Here is an 18,689-nt window from a genome sequence, read left to right on the forward strand (position 1 = left end):
TCATCGGTGACACCAAGCTTAATCTGATAGATTATGGTTCTCAAATGGTGCTCCTACCAGTAGATTATCAGTTAAACCCTTTTCTCTTAGCTTACCAAAGAAGACAGTTATACTACTAACATTCAGGGTTTATCTATTTGGAGCAGGGATGTTCAATTCAAAATGGTTTGTTTATGTGGTGCATGACATGTTGAAACTTTTCACTTGTACTGGTGGCATGACACGCCCGTGCAGTTTGGTCACACTATTCAGTCAGTGTTCAACTTGGAGGTTCAAATAAAAAAACTGAGCGACTCCCTCCCACCGCGACCACGTCGCCCCCGTGGGCGACCGGCCGCGCCCCGCAAATCCCTTCGCGAGCTCCCCCCTCTCACATGTACCTCCCCACCGACGTCGTCGACGCCCGCCATGCGCCTAGCCCGGGCGACGCTGGTTGTGGGGGCCCCTAGCCTTTCCCCTCCTGGGGTTCCTCCGGCGCGGTGCGGAGCGGCTCCGGGCGGTGCCCCTAGGCGGCGGGGGTCCTGCGTGGCGGTGGGTGCACCTGGCGCGGGCGGGGGCGGACTCTGGGCGGCGGCGGCGGTGTTGGCGGCGGGGCGGCGCATGTTGGCAGCACCCAAACGGCCTAGATCTGGGCCCTTTGGGCCCCATCTGGGTCTAGGCGGACCGGCGGCAGGGCGTGGCGTTGGCGTAGCTCTCGGGAGGCGGTGGCGGTGCATCGGGCTAGTGGAGTGTGGCGGCTAGGTTGCCAGCGTGCAGCAGTGCGGTAGCCAGTGCTTTGCGGGCCCAATATGGGCCCGACCAAGGCCAGGTGGCCTTGTTTGCCTCTGTTGCGGTGTCCGGTCGGCAGTTCGACTCGGTGCTGGAGGCATAAGCCTCCAACGCAACGGCAGTGGAGGCGGTTCCCTCCCGTGAGGCTCCGGTGCTTCCGCCCTTGCTTCTGGGCGCTCCTTGCCTCTATTCTCTTGACCTCGTGGTGGTGTTTGCAGTGGGCGACGTGGATTAGTCCAAGACTGTGATTGCAAGATGGTTGGATGGCTCCGGTTTGGGTGGGTGGTGGTGCTTGGGGGTGCAGGAGAAATCCATGATGGTTCATCCGGCTCCGACACTATGACGCCGGATAGTGCAGCCATTCCTTATTGAAGGGCGTCGATGCTACCCATCCCCCGCTCCCCTCCCCGTGCTGGGGAAACCCTAGGACATATCCGGGCAGCAACATCGTTGGCGTTGCATTTCCTTATGACGTGTGGTGGGACGCAGAGAGCGCAGCGGTGGCGGATCATCATGCTTGCCGAGTTACTGTTGTTGGCATTTATTTATTCTTCTTTTTTTTCTTTTGGGCTTGATGTGTTGTTCGTGTTGGGGAACGTATTAATTTCAAAAAAATTCCTACGCACACGCAAGATCATGGTGATGCATAGCAACCAGAGGGGAGAGTGTGTCCACGTACCCTCGTAGACCGAAAGCGGAAGCGTTAGCACAACGCGGTTGATGTAGTCGTACGTCTTCACGGCCCGACCGATCAAGCACCGAAAGCACGACACCTCCGAGTTCTTGCACACGTTCAGCTCGATGACGTCCCTCGAACTCCGATCCAGCCGAGTGCCGAGGGAGAGTTCTGTCAGCACGACGACGTGGTGACGATGATGATGTTCTACTAACGCAGGGCTTCGCCTAAGCACCGCTACGATATTATCGAGGAGGACTATGGTGGAGGGGGGCACCGCACACGGCTAAGAGATCAATGATCAATTGTTGTGTCTATGGGGTGCCCCCCTCCCCCGTATATAAAGGAGTGGATGAGGGGGCCGGCCAAGGGGAGGAGGCGCGCCCAAGGGGGGGAGTCCTACTCCCACCGGGAGTAGGACTCCTTCCTTTCCTATTTGGAGAGAGAGAGGGAAGGAAGAGGAAGGAGGGAGGAAGGAAAGGGGGGTCGGCCCCCCTCCCAATTCGGATTGGGCTTTGGGGGGGGGCCTCCCTTGCTCGTTCCCCCTCCTTTCCACTATGGCCCATTAAGGCCCATATACCTCCCGGGGGGTTCCGATAACCTCCCGGAGCTCCAGTATTGTCCCAATCTCACCCGGAACCTTTCCGGTGTCCAAATATAGTTGTCCAATATATCGATCTTCATGTCTCGACCATTTCGAGACTCCTCGTCATGTCCGTGATCACATCCGGGACTCCGAACAACCTTCGGTACATCAAAACACATAAGCTCATAATATAACTGTCATCTAATTTTAAGCGTGCGGACCCTACGGGTTGGAGAACTATGTAGACATGACCGAGACATGTCTCCGGTCAATAACCAATAGCGGAACCTGGATGCTCATATTGGCTCCTACATATTCTAGGAAGATCTTTATTGGTTAAAGCGCATAACAACATACGTTCTTCCCTTTGTCAACGGTATGTTACTTGCCCGAGATTCGATCTTCGGTATCTCAATACCTAGTTCAATCTCGTTACCGGCAAGTATCTTTACTCGTTACGTAATGCATCATCACGTAACTAACTCATTAGCTACATTGCTTGCAAGGCTTATAGTGATGTGCATTACCGAGAGGGCCCAGAGATACCTCTCCGACAATCGGAGTGACAAACCCTAATCTCAAAATACGTCAACTCAACAAGTACCTTTGGAGACACCTGTAGAGCACCTTTATAATCACCCAGTTACATTGTGACGTTTGGTAGCACACAAAGTGTTACTCCGGTAAGCGGGAGTTACATAATCTCATAGTCATAGGAACATGTATAAGTCACGAAGAAAGCAATAGCAACATACTAAACGATCAAGTGCTAAGCTAACGGAATGGGTCAAGTCAATCACATCATTCTACTAATGATGTGATCCCGTTAATCAAATGACAACTCATGTCTATGGTTAGGAAACTTAACCTTCTTTGATTCACGAGCTAGTCAAGTAGAGTCATACTAGTGACACTATGTTTGTCTATGTATTCACACATGTATTATGTTTCCGGGTAATACAATTCTAGCATGAATAATAAACATTTATCATGATATGTGGAAATAAATAATAACTTTATTATTGCCTCTAGGGCATATTTCCTTCAGTCTCCCACTTGCACTAGAGTCAATAATCTAGATACACAGTAATGATTCTAACACCCATGATCGTGGAAGAGGCTTAGTCAACGGGTCTGCAACATTCAGATCGATATGTATCTTGCAAATCTCTATGTCTCCCACCTGGACTTGGTCCCGGATGGAATTGAAGCGTCTCTTGATGTGCTTGGTTCTCTTGTGAAATCTGGATTCCTTTGCCAAGGCAATTGCTCCAGTATTGTCACAAAAGATTTTCATTGGACCCAATGCACTAGGTATGACACCTAGATCGGATATGAACTCCTTCATCCAGACCCCTTCATTTGCTGCTTTCGAAGCAGCATGTACTCCGCTTCACATGTAGATCCCCCCACGACGCTTTGTTTAGAACTGCACCAACTGATATCTCCACCGTTCAATATAAATATGTATCCGGTTTGCGATTTAGAATCGTCCAGATCAGTGTCAAAGATTGCATCGACGTAACCATTTACGACTAGCTCTTTGTCACCTCCATAAACGAGAAACATATCCTTAGTCCTTTTCAAGTATTTCAGGATGTTCTTGACCGTTGTCCAGTGATCCACTCCTGGATTACTTTGGTACCTCCCTGCTAAACTAATAGCAAGGCACACATCAGGTCTGGTACACAACATTGTATACATGATAGAGCCTATGGCTGAAGCATAGGGAACTTCTTTCATTTTTTTCTCTATCTTTTGCAGTGGTCAGGCATTGAGTCTGACTCAATTTCACACCTTGTATTACAGGAAAGAACCCTTTCTTTGCTTGATCCATTTTGAACTTTTTCAAAACTTTATCAAGGTATATACTTTGTGAAAGTCCAATTAAGCGTCTTGATCTATCTCTATAGATACTGATACCCAATATATAAGCAGATTCACCAAGGTCTTTCTTTGAAAACTTTTATTCAAGTATCCTCTTATGCTATCCAGAAATTCTATATCATTTCCAATCAATAATATGTCGTCCACATATAATATTAGAAATGCTACAGAGCTCCCACTCACTTTCTTGGAAATACATGCTTCTCCAAAAGTCTGTATAAAACTATATGCTTTGATCACTCCGAGAGGCTTGCACCAGTCAATAAATGGATCGCTAGAGCCTGCACACTTTGTTAGCATCCTTTGGGTCAACAAAACCTTGTGGTTGCATCATATACAACTCTTCTTCCAAAAATCCATTCAGGAATGCAGTTTTGACATCCATTTGCCAAATTTCATAATCATAAATGTGGCAATTGCTAACATGATTCGGACAGACTTAAGCATCGCTACGGGTGAGAAAGTCTCATCGTAGTCAACCCCTTGAACTTGTTGAAAACCTTTTGCAACAAGTCAAGCTTTGTAGAAAGTAACATTACCATCAGCGTCAGTCTTGTTCTTGAAGATCCATTTATTCTCGATGGCTTTCCGATCATCGGGTAAGTCAACCAAAGTCCACACTTTGTTCTCATACATGGATCCCATCTCAGATTTCATGGCCTCAAGCTATTTTGCGGAATCTGGGCTCATCATCGCTTCCTCATAGTTCGTAGGTTCGCCATGGTCAAGTAACATGACCTCCAGAAAGGATTACCGTACTACTCTGGTGCGGATCTTACTCTGGTTGACCTACGAGGTTCTATAGTAACTTGATCTGAAGTTTCATGATCAACATCATTAGCTTCCTCACTTATTGGTGTAGTCGTCACAGAAACCGGTTTCTATGATGAGCTATTTTCCAATAAAGGAGCAGGTACAGTTACCTCATCAAGTTCTACTTTCCTCCCACTCACTCCAAGTCAGGGAGACATGCTAGCTGTGGCCTCTCCCACACAATACTTGCTATCGGTCTAGTAACATAGTCAATTGCTTAGGGACACTTCCACAACTCCTACCACCACTTTTCCACACTCGCTTTATTTACTTTATTGCATCTTTATCTAAACATCCCCTAGCTTTTATTTATGTGTTCTTTATTATCTTGCAAACCTATCCAAGAACACCTACAAAGTACTTCTAGTTTCGTACTTGTTCTAGGTAAAGCAAACGTCAAGTGTGCGTAGACTCGTATCAGTGGCCGATAGGACTTGAGAGAGTATTTGTTCTACCTTTAGCTCCTCGTTGGGTTCGACACTCTTACTTATCGAAAGAGGTTACAACTATCCCGTATAATTGCGGGTTATCAAGACCTTTTTCTGGTGCCGTTGCCGGTGAGTCATAGCGTGGGGTGAATATTCTTGTGTGTGCTTGTTTGCTTTATCACTAAGTAATTTTTATTTGCTGTTCTAAGTTGTTCTCTATCTTTAGTTATGGATATGGAACGCAAAATACCAAAAAAATTAGTGTACTTGCTACTCATGGAGATGGGGTAACCCCTAAAACCCTCGATTCTCATTATGCGAAAGATATTATGTACTACTTTGATAATCCTGAGAAAACCCCATTCAACTTTATAATGGGCGACACATTGGATCAACGTGAATACTTTAGGGATTATCGCTCGACACAAAAAGGGAAACTATTATGGGATCAATTTATTATGTTGCGTTGGTATGCCTGGAATCTACGCTTGAGATATGATATTACTTGTTGCTTTAGGATGAAGGCTCCACACCTTCCCTTTTCATGCAAATTTAATGATAATGAAACCTTAGCTTCTTATGCTAATGGTATATATGATTACTATGATGTGGAACAAATAGAAGAATTTGTTGCTTTTAAGGCTGCTTATGAAATTGAATCTTTGTTTGAAAAGTATGAAGCTTTAGATGATGATGCTTATAGGCCTGAAAATCTTGCTATACTTAGATATTGCTATGAAAATTACTAATACAATTACTATATTAATGCATTTATTGAGAAAGTCTCCGCTGTCCAAGAAGAGACTAATATTTTGCAGGAAGCTATGGAAGAAGAAATTGATGAAACAGTGAGCTCATTGGAGGAAAAAGATGATGAGGAGAGCGAAGAACAAAAGGAGGAAGAGCGGATTAGCTACCCGTGCCCACCTTCTAATGAGAGTAACCCTCCAACTCATACATTATTTAATTCGCCTTCGTGCTTACCGAAGGATGATTGCTATGATGATTGCTATGATCCCTTGAATTTGTTTGAAATATCCCTTTTTGATGATGCTTGCTATGCTTGTGGCCAAGATGCCAATATGAATTATGCTTATGGAGATGAACTTGCTATAGTTCCTTATGTTAAACATGAAATTGTTGCTATTGCACCCACGCCTGATAGTCCTATTATCTTTTTAAATTCTCCCTACTACACGTTATCGGAGAAGTTTGTGCTTATTAAGGATTATATTGATGGGTTGCCTTTTACCATTGCACATGATGATTTAGATAGATATAATATGCATGTGCTTGCTGCTCCTACTTGCAATTATTATGAGAGAGGAACCATATCTCCACCTCTCTATGTTTCCAATACGATGAAATTGCAAGAAACTGCTTATACTATGCATTGGCCTTTACTATGTATGCACGAATTGTTCTTTTATGACATGCCGATGCATAGGAGGAGAGTTAGACTTCGTTGTTGCATGATATATGTTGCTCTGTGCTCACTACTAAATTACAAATCATTGTTAATTAAAATTGGCTTTGATATACCTTGGGATCCGGGTGGATTCATTACTTGAGCACTAAATGCCTAGCTTAATAGCTTTAAAGAAAGCGCTGCCAGGGAGACAACCCGGAAGTTTTAGAGAGTCATTTATTTCTGTTGAGTTCTTTCATATAGTTTAAAAACAAAAAAATAAAGAGGGGAACCTAAAAACTTTTCAAAAAGGAAAGTGAAAGTGAGAAAGACAAGCATTGTTGAAGTGTGAGCTAGCCTTGAAATTTGTTCATGCTCACGGAAACTTTGTGAATCTTGATTACAGAAACTTTTCAACAAAAATAATTATCCCCTTGTATAATTCCATTGTATTGTAAAAATAATGTGCCAAGGTTTGCCTTTAGGATGTTTACAATGCTTGTTGGTTTGTACGGTGCTGGACAGAAACTTTGTCTGTAGTGCGCGATTTTACATTTTTAACTGAAAAGTCAAATGATTCTGATTCCTTTTCCACAGTCTTTCTATACAACTTGTTCATTTTTCCTAATTTTGGTAGAATGTTTGGGGTACCATAAGTATGGTGAATATTTAGATTTCTACATACTGTTCTGTTTTTGACAGATTCTGTTTTTGATGCATAGTTTGCTTGTTTTGATGAACATATCAATTTATATCAATGGATTAAGCCATGAAAAAGTTATGTTACAGTAGACAAAATTCAAAAACAAAATATGAATTGGTTCGCAACAGTACTTAGAGTGGTGATTTGCTTTATTATACTAACGGATCTTACCGAGTTTTCTGTTGAAGTTTTGTGTGGATGAAGTGTCTAAACGAGGAGGTCTCGATATGAGGAAAAGGAAGATAGGCAAGAGCTCAAGCTTGGGGATTCCCGAGGCACCCCAAGTAAATATTCAAGGAGACTCAAGCGTCTAAGCTTGGGGATGCCCCGGAAGGCATCCCCTCTTTCTTCAACAAGTATCGGTATGTTTTCGTATTCGTTTCGTTTATGCATTATGTGCAAGTCTTGGAGCGTCTTTTGCATTTAGTTTTCACTTTTCTTTTTTGCACCATGCTGGTATGAGATAGTCATTGGTTGATTTATAGAATGCTCATTGCACTTCACTTAATTCTTTTGAGTGTGGCTTTATAGAATGCTTCATGTGCTTCACTTATATCATTTGAAGTTTGGATTGCCTGTTTCTCTTCACATAGAAAACCGGCATTTGTAGAATGCTCTTTTGCTTCACTTATATTTGTTAGAGCATGGGAATATCTTTTGTATAAAGAATTAAACTCTCTTGCTTCACTTTTATCAATTTAGAGAGATGACAGGAATTGGTCATTCACATGGTTAGTCATAAAATCCTACATAAACTTGTAGATCGCTGAATATGATATGCTTGATTCCTTGCAATAGTTTTGCGATATAAAGATGGTGTTATTAGAGTCATGCTAGTGGGTGGTTGTGGATTGTAGATACACTTGTGTTGAGGTTTGCAAGTCCCGTAGCATGCACGTATGGTAACCGTTGTGTGACAAATTTGAAGCATGCGGTGTTTCTTTGATTGTGTTCCTTATGAGTGGCGGTCGGGGACGAGCGTTGGTCTTTTCCTACCAATCTATCCCCCTAGGGGCATGCGTAGTAGTACTTTGCTTCGAGGGCTAATAAACTTTTGCAATAAGTATATGAGTTCTTTATGACTAATGTGAGTCCATGGATTATACGCGCTTTTACCTTTCCATCATTGCTAGCCTCTTCGGTACCGTGCATTGCCCTTTCTCACCTCGAGAGTTGGTGCAAACTTCGCCAGTGCATTTCCATAGCCATTCCGAGATATATTGCCATGCAACTTCCATCATCATCATATTCATGACTTGAGCATTCATTGTCATATTGCTTTGCATGATCGTAAGATAGCTAGCATGATGTTTTCATGGCTTGTCCATTTTTTGATGTCATTGCTACGCTAGATCATTGCACATCCCGGTACACCGCCGGAAGCATTCATATAGAGTCATATCTTTGTTCCAGTATCGAGTTGTAATATCGAGTTGTAAGAAAATAAAAGTGTGATGATCACCATTATTAGAGCATTGTCCCCAAAAAGAAAAAAAAAGAAAGGCCAAAAAGAAAAAAAAAAAGGCCAAAGAAAAAAAGAAAAAAAAGAAAAAAAAAAGAAAAGAAAAAGAAAAAGAAAAAGAAAATAAAGAAAATAAATAAAAAGGGGCAATGTTACTATCTCCTTTTCCACACTTGTGCTTCAAAGTAGCACCATGTTCTTCATGTAGTGAGTCTCATATCTTGTGCTTCAAAGTAGCACCATGTTCTTCATATAGATTGTCTCCTATGTTGTCACTTTCATATACGGGAATTTTCATTATAGAACTTGGCTTGTATATGCCAACGATGGGCTTCCTCAAATGCCCTAGGTCTTCATGAGCAAGCAAGTTGGATGCACACCCACTTAGTTTCTTTTGTTGAGCTTTCATACACTTATAGCTCTTAGTGCATCCGTTGCATGGCAATCCCTACTCCTCGCATTGACATCAATTGATGGACATCTCCATAGCCAATTGATTAGCCGCGTCGATGTGAGACTTTCTCCCTTTTTGTCTTCTCTATATAAACCTCCACCATCATATTCTATTCCACCTATAGTGCTATATCCATGGCTTACGCTCATGTATTGCGTGAGGGTTGAAAAAGCTGAAGCGTGTTAAAAAGTATGAACCAATTGCTCGGCTTGTCATCGGGGTTGTGCATGATGGGAGCATTTTGTGTGACAAAAATGAAGCATGGCCAAACTGTATGATTTTGTAGGGATAAGCTTGCTTTTGCCTTGTTGTTTTGAAAAGACATGATTGCTTTATTGGTACGCTCGAAGTATTATTGTTTTTTTATGTCAAATGATAGACTATTGCTTTGAATCACTCGTGTCTTAATATTCATGCCATGATTAGACATATGATCAAGATTATGCTAGGTAGCATTCCACATCAAAAATTATCTTTTTATCATTTACCTACTCGAGGACAAGCAGGAATTAAGCTTGGGGATGCTAATACGTCTCCATCGTATCTATAATTTTTGATTGTTCCATGCCAATATTATTCAACTTTAATATACTTTTGGCAACTTTTTATACTATTTTTTGGGACTAACATATTGATCCAGTGCCCAGTGCCAGTTCCTGTCTGTTGCATGTTTTTTGTTTCGCAGAAACCCAATATCAAATGGAGTCCAAACGGGATAAAAACGGACGGAGAATTATTTTGGAATATTTGTGATTTTTGGTAAGTAAAATCAACGCGAGATGATGCCCGAGGGGGCCAGGAGATAGGGGGCGTGCCCTGGACTCTCCTGGGCCCCCCGTAAGGCGGTTGACGCTCTTCTTTTGCCGCAAGAAAGCTAATTTTATGAGAAAGATCTGAGCGAAAGATTCACCCCAATCGGAGTTACGGATCTCCGGATATATAAGAAACGGTGAAGGTGCAGAATCTGAGAACGCAGAAATAGAGAGATAGATCCAATCTCGGAGGGGCTCTCGCCCCTCCAACACCATGGGAGCCAAGGACCAGAGGGGAAACCCTTCTCCCATCTAGGGAGAAGGTCAAGGAAGAAGGAGAAGAAGGGGGGCTCTCTCCCCCTTGCTTCCGGTGGCGTCGGAATGCCGCCGAGGGCCATCATCATCACCGCGATCTTCACCAACACCTCCATCATCTTCACAAACATCTCCATCACCTTCCCACATCTATGTTCAGCGGTCCACTCTCCCACAACCCGCTGTACCCTCTACTTGAACATGGTGCTTTATGCTTCATATTATTATCCAATGATGTGTTGCCATCCTATGATGTCTGAGTAGATTTTCGTTGTCCTATTGGTGGTTGATGAATTGCTATGATCGATTTAATTTGCTTGTGGTTTTGTTGCTGTCCTATCGTGCCCTCCGTGTCGCGCAAGCGTGAGGGATTCCCGCTGTAGGGTGTTGCAACACGTTCATCATTCGCTTATAGTGGGTTCTAGAGTGACAGAAGCTTAAACCCGAGTAAGGGGATTGTTGCGTATGGGATTGAAGGGGGACCAATATATCTTAATGCTATAGTTGGGTTTTACCTTAATGAACGTTAGTAGTTGCGGACGCTTGCTAATAGTTCCAATCATAAGTGCATAGAATTCAAAGTCAGGGATGACATGCTAGCTGTGGCCTCTCCCACATAATACTTTCTATCGGTCTAGTAACGTAGTCAATTGCTTAGGGACACTTCCACAACTCCTACCACCACTTTTCCACACTCGCTTTATTTACTTTATTGCATCTTTATCTAAACAGCCCCTAGCTTTTATTTACGTGTTCTTTATTATCTTGCAAACCTATCCAACAACACCTACAAAGTACTTCTATTTTCATACTTGTTCGAGGTAAAGCAAACGTCAAGCGTGCGTAGAGTCGTATCAGTGGCCAATAGGACTTGAGAGAGTATTTGTTCTACCTTTAGCTCCTCGTTGGGTTCGACACTCTTACTTATCGAAAGAGGCTACAACTATCCCGTATACTTGCGGGTTATCATCTTGCCTTCGCATCTGTGATAGAAGGTGTACCCAACAGTTTCCTTTGGGTATCCTATGAAGACACATTTCTCCGATTTGGGTTCGAGCTTATCGGGTTGAAGCTTATACACATAAGCATCGCAGCCCCAAACTTTAAGAAACGACAACTTTGGTTTCTTGCCAAACCACAGTTCGTAAGGCGTCGTCTCAACAGATTTTGATGGTGCCCTATTTAATGTGAATGCGGTCGTCTCTAAAGCATAACCCCAAAACGATAGCGGTAAATCAGTAAGAGACATCATAGATCGCGCCATATCTAGTAAAGTACGATTACGACATTCGGACACACCATTACGCTGTGGTGTTCCGGGTGGCGTGAGTTGAGAAACTATTCCACATTGCTTCAAATGTAAACCAAACTCGTAACACAAATATTCTCCTCCACGATCAGATCGTAGAAACTTTATTTTCTTGTTACACTAATTTTCAACGTCACTCTGATATTCTTTGAACTTTTCAAATGTTTCAGACTTATGTTTCATTAAGTAGATATACCCATATCTGCTCAAATCATCTGTGAAGGTGAGAAAATAACGATACCCGCCGCGAGCCTCAACATCCATTGGACCACGCACATCAGTATGTATGATTTCCAACAAATTAGTTGCTCACTCCATAGTTCCGGAGAACGGCATTTTAGTCATCTTGCCCATGAGGCATGGTTCGCAAGTACCAAGTGATTCATAATCAAGTGATTCCAAAAGTCCATTAGTATGGAGTTTCTTCATGCACTTTACACCAATATGACCTAAACGGCAGTGCCACAAATAAGTTGCACTATCATTATCAACTCTGCATCTTTTGGCTTCAACATTATGAATATGTGTGTCACTACTATCGAGATTCATCAAAAATAGACCACTCTTTAAGGGTGCATGACCATAAAAGATATTACTCATATAAATAGAACAACCATTATTCTCAGATTTAAATGAATAACCATCTCGCATCAAACAAGATCCAGATATAGTGTTCATGCTCAACGCTGGCACCATATAATAATTATTTAGGTCTAAAACTAATCCCGAAGGTAGATGTAGAGGTAGCGTGCCGACAACAATCACATCGACTTTGGAACCATTTCCCACGCGCATCGTCACCTCGTCCTTAGCCAGTGTCCGCTTAATCCGTAGTCCCTGTTTCGAGTTGCAAATATTAGCAACAGAACCAGTATCAAATACCCAGGTGCTACTGCGAGCACTGGTAAGGTACACATCAATAACATGTATATCACATATACCTTTGTTCACCTTGCCATCCTTCTTATCCGCCAAATACTTGGGGCATTTCCACTTCCAGTGACCAGTCTGCTTGTAGTAGAAGCACTCAGTCTCAGGCTTAGGTCCAGACTTGGGTTTCTTCTCTTGAGCAGCAACTTGTTTGCTGTTCTTCTTGAAGTTCCCCTTCTTTTTCCCTTTGCCCTTTTTCTTGAAACTGATGGTCTTATTGACCATCAACACTTGATGCTCCTTCTGATTTCTACCTCCGCAGCCTTTAGCATTGCAAAGAGCTCGGGAATTGTCTTATCCATCCCTTGCATATTATAGTTCATCACGAAGCTCTTGTGGCTTGGTGGCAGTGATTGAAGAATTCTGTCAATGACGCTATCATCCAGAAGATTAACTCCCAGTTGAATCAAGTGATTGTTATACCCAGACATTCTGAGTATATGCTCACTGACAGAACTATTCTCCTCCATCTTGCAGCTGTAGAACTTATTGGAGACTTCATATCTCTCAATCCGGGCATTTGCTTAAAATATTAACTTCAACTCCTGGAACATCTCATATGCTCCATGATGTTCAAAACGTCATTGAAGTCCCGGTTCTAAGCCGTAAGGCATGGCACACTGAACTATCGAGTAGTCATTAGCTTTGCTCTGCCAGACGTTCATAACATCTGGTGTTGCTCCAGCAGTAGGTTTGGCACCTAGCGGTGCTTCCAGGACGTAATTCTTCTGTGCAGCAATGAGGATAATCTTCAAGTTACGGACCCAGTCCGTGTAATTGCTACCATCATCTTTCAACTTTGCTTTCTCAAGGAACGCATTAAAATTCAACGGAACAACAGCACGGGCCATCTATCTACAACAAACATAGACAAGCAAAATACTATCAGGTACTAAGTTCATGATAAATTCAAGTTCAATTAATCATATTACTTAAGAACTCCCACTTAGATAGACATCCCTCTAATCATCTAAGTGATGACGTGATCCAAATCAACTAAACCATAACTGATCATCACGTGAAATGGAGTAGTTTTCAATGGTGAACATCACTATGTTGATCATATCTACTATATGATTCACGCTCGACCTTTCGGTCTCAGTGTTCTGAGGCCATATCTGCATATGCTAGGCTCGTCAAGTTTAACCTGAGTATTCTGCGTGTGCAAAACTGGCTTGCACCCGTTGTAGATGGACGTAGAGCTTATCACACCCGATCATCACGTGGTGTCTGGGCACGACGAACTTTGGCAACGGTGCATACTCAGGGAGAACACTTTTATCTTGAAATTTAGTGAGAGATCGTCTTATAATGCTACCGTCAATCAAAGCAAGATAAGATGCATAAAAGATAAACATCACATGCAATCAATATAAGTTATATGATATGTCCATCATCATCTTGTGCTTGTGATCTCCATCTCCGAAGCACCGTTATGATCACCATCGTCACCTGCGTGACACCTTGATCTCCATCGTAGCATCGTTGTCGTCTCGCCAACTATTGCTTCTACGACTATCGCTACCGCTTAGTGATAAAATAAAGCAATTACAGGGCGATTGCATTGCATACAATAAAGCGACAACCATATGGCTCCTGCCAGTTGCCGATAACTTGGTTGCAAAACATGATCATCTCATACAATAAAATATAGCATCACGTCTTGACCATATCACATCACAACATGCCCTGCAAAAACAAGTTAGACGTCCTCTACTTTGTTGTTGCAAGTTTTACATGGCTGCTATGGGCTGAACAAGAACCGTCCTTACCTACGCATCAAAACCACAATTATAGTTTGTCAAGTTAGTGTTGTTTTAACCTTCTCAAGAACCGGGCGTAGCCACACTCGGTTCAACTAAAGTTGGAGAAACTGACACCCGCCAGCCACCTAGGTGCAAAGCACGTCGGTAGAACCAGTCTGGCGTAAGCGTACGCGTAATGTCGGTCCGGGCCACTTCATCCAACAATACCGCCGAACCAAAGTATGACATGCTGGTAAGCAGTATGACTTGTATCGCCCACAACTCACTCGTGTTCTACTCGTGCATATAACATCAACGCATAAAACGTAGGCTCAGATGCCACTGTTGGGGAACGTAGTAATTTCAAAAAAATTCCTACGCACACGGAAGATCATGGTGATGCATAGCAACGAGAGGGGAGAGTGTGTCCACGTACCCTCGTAGACCGAAAGCGGAAGCGTTAGCACAATGCGGTTGATGTAGTCGTACGTCTTCATGGCCCCACCGATCAAGCATCAAAAGCACGGCATCTCCGAGTTCTTGCACACGTTCAGCTCGATGACTTCCCTCAAACTCCGATCCAGCCGAGTGTCGAGGGAGAGTTCCGTCAGCACGACAACGTGGTGACGATGATGATGTTCTACCGATGCAGGGCTTCGTAAGCACCCCTACGATATTATCGAGGACTATGGTGGAGGGGGGCACCGCACACGGCTAAGAGATCAATTATCAATTGTTGTGTCTATGGGGTGCCCCCCTCCCCTGTATATAAAGGAGTGGAGGAAGGGGCCGGCCAAGGGGAGGAGGCACGCCCAAGAGGGGGAGTCCTACCCCCACCGGGAGTAGGACTCCTCCCTTTACTATTTGCAGAGGGAGAGGGAAGGAAGAGGAAGGAGGGACGAAGGAAAGAGGGGGCCGCCCCCCCTCCCAATTCGGATTGGGCTTGGGGGGGGGGAGGGCGTACCCTCAACCTTGCTCCTTTCCCCTCCTTTCTACTAAGGCCCATTAAGGCCCATATACCTCCCGGGGGGTTCCGATAACCTCCCGGAGCTCCCGTATTGTCCCAATCTCAAGCGGAACTTTTTTGGTGTGCAAATATAGTCGTCTAATATATCAATATTCATGTCTCGACCATTTCGAGACTCCTCGTCATGTCCGTGATCACATCCGGGACTCCGAACAACCTTCGGTACATCAAAACACATAAACTCATAATATAACTGTCATCTAACTTTAAGCGTGCGGACCCTACGGGTTCGAGAATTATGTAGACATGATCGAGACACGTCTTCGGTCAATAACCAATAGCGGAACCTGGATGCTCATATTGGCTCCTACATATTCTACGAAGATCTTTATCGGTCAAACCGCATAACAATATACGTTGTTCCCTTTGTCATCGGTATGTTACTTGCCCGAGATTCGATCGTCGGTATATCAATACCTAGTTCAATCTCGTTACCGGCAAGTCTCTTTACTCGTTACGTAATGCATCATCCCGTAACTAACTCATTAGCTACATTGCTTACAAGGCTTATAGTGATGTGCATTACCGAGAGGGCCCAGAGATACCTCTCCAACAATCGGAGTGACAAATCCTAATCTCAAAATACGTCAACTCAACAAGTACCTTTGGAGACACCTGTAGAGCACCTTTATAATCACCCAGTTACGTTGTGATGTTTGGTAGCACACAAAGTGTTCCTTCGGTAAGCGGGAGTTACATAATCTCATAGTCATAGGAACATGTATAAGTCATGAAGAAAGCAATAACAACATACTAAACGATCAAGTGCTAAGCTAACGGAATGGGTCAAGTCAATCACATCATTCTACTAATGATGTGATCCCGTTAATCAAATGACAACTCATGTCTATGGTTAGGAAACTTAACCATCTTTGATTCACGAGCTAGTCAAGTAGAGGCATACTGGTGACACTATGTTTGTCTATGTATTCACACGTGTATTATGTTTCCGGGTAATACAATTCTAGCATGAATAATAAACATTTATCATGGTATGAGGAAATAAATAATAACTTTATTATTGCCTCTAGGGCATATTTCATTCAGTTCGTCCCAGTAGTTACCTTGTGATCAATGTTCGTTGCTTTATAATATAAAGTGGGGGAAAACCCTATTTCGTCAATCAAAATAAACTCCTAGGTAAACTAAGCTGAGAAACAAATTGTTGAGCATGTGAAACTAAGATGACTTGTGAGTTGCGAAGTGCGTGTGTGCCACTGGCATGGAAGTTGGATTGTCGATTTTGTTTATGCAATTATATTGTAAGCTCGGTCTATAAGACCATGATTATATTGTTATGATCTTACAATGATCATGAATACTACTTAAAAACATTATATTTATTTATCAGTATTATTTATCTTCATACTTGTTACTTAGAAATGCCATGATAGCTAGAATTACTATGGTTATGGTTATGCCATGGTTTGCTTTGCTAGTCTGACACATGGGACACATCAATTTTTCGATTAATTAAGCAGAAGAGAATGCCGAGTTAATTAAAGAAAAACCAGGCAAAAACCGATACATACCAACCACACGTAGACTACTCACAAAGTGACCACCATACTCAACACCTAACATCCACCAACCCGCCCACTGCTACATCACGAAGACACCCCAACGAGAGTAACTCGACCGAAGACCACGGGCACCACCAAATCCACGAAGACAAGCCAAACCATAAGGAAAACCCAAGAGACTTGTAAACATTCATCAAGCAGCTGCGGACGCCTTTCCTGTGGCGTCACTCTTCTTTCCTTTGCTCCTGAGAGCCTCGTCCACAATCGCCTTGCCAGATCCAGGGCTCACCCTTTCCAAACGTTTGAGCAAGCTATGAAGCTCTATCTCGAAGAGAATCTCATTGAACTTATCACGCACAGAAACCTGCCCAACGGTCACATGCGAGTGGGTGACTGCAACATCGGAACCTCCATGCTCCACAAGGCGAGAGGCTGGTTGGGCTCTGAAGGATCAGGCACCAATGCACCGACCGCCTCAACATGATCAATCACAGGAACCACTGACACGATGTACTCAGGCATCTCTAGTTTCTCGCATGATAGAGCCTCAGAGTTAGGTGCCAACACACCTATCTCATCAACCTCGCCACTCAAAGATGCCACATGCCCAATGGCCATAGATAAGGCATTGACAGAACCAACCAAGTCTCCATAGCCCGGAAAGGCGAGCGGCTGATGGGACTCTGATGGTGGAAGTGAAGGTATCATGGCCACCACTAAGGACTCCAATGCGCTCAACTCCATCGCTAACACCATAGATTATTCCCCACAAAGCTCCTGCAACTCAGGCATAATCTGCAAAACTGGAGCTACGACCTTGGTGATAACCGCACTCCCACGAACAAGCGGTGTCACATGCAGAGCATGAGGAGAAAAATCTCCAAAGCAACATTCAGCATCCTCATCAATGGAACCAACCTGGAGCTCAGGCAGCAAAGGCACAACCAACGCAACCTCAAACTTGGCTAGAGCGTCACAAAGCTCTGTGTGGAGCAGCTTAACCTCCTGAAGGAGCTCCATGCACAGCACGGCAAGCTGCGACTCCAAAGCAGAGACCAAAGAGGTGCAGACATTGGAATCCTTGCAACACCCAGATTGGGACCTTGGCGGCACCAACACAATAGTGACGAGTGGCCCACAACCTTGGCCCAACTCCTGGCCAGCGAACGACTAGGCTGGACGGACGGGGAGCGGCTCCGCTGACAAGGAGCGCAAGTTACCGGAGAGCCACCGCGAGCGACCGGAGAGCGATCGCAAGCAACCGAAGAGCAAGCAGGGCAGAACCTCTCTCGATGACCAGGGCAACGGCAGTGAATGCATCTGAATGGCTCATGGCATGCACTGACTTGGTGGCCACGCTCGAGGCAACGGAAGCACCTTCCTCGAGCCCAACGCTTGAAGGTGAGGCTACGCTCTAGACCTTCACTCGACGGCTCGGGGGGAGCGCGTCGGCCGGAACGGCCCCCCTGACCCACATGCACCCAGCCCGCCCCGGCTACAACAGCGGTTGTGGCAACAGAGAGGTTTTTGCATGCCGACACTAAAGATGGACCAAGCAGAGGAGAGCCCAACTTCTCTCGTGCCTCTGCTAGAGCATTGGGAGCTCCCTGCACTCCTCCCCCTCACCTGTCACAAGCGCCGACACGACCGGCGTCGAAGGCAGCAGTAGCATCTGAGGAGCCAGCCCCCCATCCATCTGGGCAGGGGCACGCAGCTGCCCGTAGGAGGGGCGCAGCAGAGCTTCTGTTTCCAGATCCGTCTGAATAGGGCCCGACGAGGGGGGCAGCAACAGCAAGCCGGTGGAGGCGCCAGCAGAGGGGCGGCGGCCGGTGGTATCGGAAGTGGACGCCGTCGGAGCCACAGCAGCAGTCGGGGTTGACGGTGCAGCGCTGGCAGAGGCAGC

The sequence above is a fragment of the Triticum aestivum genome, chromosome 1B (genome assembly GCF_018294505.1).
Source record: "Triticum aestivum cultivar Chinese Spring chromosome 1B, IWGSC CS RefSeq v2.1, whole genome shotgun sequence".
Taxonomy (NCBI): domain Eukaryota; kingdom Viridiplantae; phylum Streptophyta; class Magnoliopsida; order Poales; family Poaceae; genus Triticum; species Triticum aestivum.